Here is a 1,419-nt window from a genome sequence, read left to right as displayed (position 1 = left end):
GGTTGACAGCCAGCCAGGATGTCGGTGCCAGCCCTCCTGTCCCTTGGCGCCCTGTGTTTGAGCAGGATGCGCTGGGAGGTGACGGGGGGTCTAAATCGGACAACTGAGCCTTCGCCAAAGACCTGGCCCCAGAAGATGCCGACTGACCTTCTGAAGTGACACCGCTAAATAGACAAGAAAATGCAACCATTAAAAGGACAAATACACAAAGAGAAATTGATTCCCGTGGATTCCAGCGTTGCAGAGCTCAAGGGTCCTGCTCCTGCTGACGATGGACAAAGGACAGGAAATCTCAAACAGACCGAGGTCCCTGTAGACCTTCTCTGCAAAGTGAAGGAGAAGCCTCTTTATTGGGGACCCTCCTCCAAAGTGTGCCGCTCAGGTGCCCCAGGGCGAGCTGCCACACTTGCCACTTAATCCTCCCCTTGTAAAGCGGGGCTTCAGATGTCAGAATCTCAGAGACCATTTAGAGCTACACTTCACAGATGCTCACGATCATGATGCTTATGCCGGTGGTGGTGATGGTGGTGGTGGCCTTTATGGTGATGATGATGGTGATTTTGATGGTGGTAAAGGCAGCTGTCATTTATTGAGAACCAACTATGCACCAGCCATTCTGCTAGGATCTTTACCTGTATCATCACCTTGAGTCCTCACCATGACCCTGTGAGGATACTAGTCTTATCCCCATTTTACAGATGAGGAAACTGAGACTCAAGAAGTCTCTTGCATAAGGTTACATAGTAAAGTGGCAGGCACAGGATTCAAACCCAAGGTTGTATGATTCCAAAGCCCATGTTTCAGAAGGTCAGAGTCAAGTTCAAGTGCATTCTACAATTTTTTGGCAGGATCTCACTGCATCTTTCCTGGGAAGGCCCTATGACACAAGTTCAACCCCCTCACTTTACACATGGAGAAACTGAGGGCCAGAGAGGGGCAGTGACTTACCTACAGCCAAAGAGCTAGGAAGTAGTAGAGTTGAACCTGGAACCCAGCCTTTCTGATGCCAGCACCTCTGTCTTAGTGCCAAGAACAGTGCCAGGTACATAGTAGCCCCCTCGATAAACACCTGAAAGGTGATTCAAGAAGCCCAGAGAGGGACTAACGTCACACAGGCTGCTGGTGGCGGATTCAGAACCCAAGTAGGTCCCAAGCCTTTCGGCTCCCGGTCCCAAGGAATATCTACTCTATCTCACTGCTTCCCTGGGCATTAGACACGTGTTCTCAGGGGGCCTGTCAATACAGCTACCACCTGCTAAATGCCAGGACATCTACCACGTACTGGGCGCTGGTCTCAGCACTCTAGAGTTTCTGCCGCCAGTCTTCACAACCTCATGAGGCAGGTGCTATTATGGTCCCATTTTCATACAAGAAGACTGAGGCTCAGACAGGTGAAGGGAAGCCCCACAGCTCACACCA

The sequence above is a fragment of the Myotis lucifugus genome, unplaced genomic scaffold, assembly GCF_000147115.1.
Source record: "Myotis lucifugus unplaced genomic scaffold, Myoluc2.0 scaffold_256, whole genome shotgun sequence".
In the NCBI taxonomy this organism is placed as follows: domain Eukaryota; kingdom Metazoa; phylum Chordata; class Mammalia; order Chiroptera; family Vespertilionidae; genus Myotis; species Myotis lucifugus.
The sequence above is the reverse complement of the archived record's forward strand: the minus strand, read 5'-3'. Positions refer to the sequence as shown.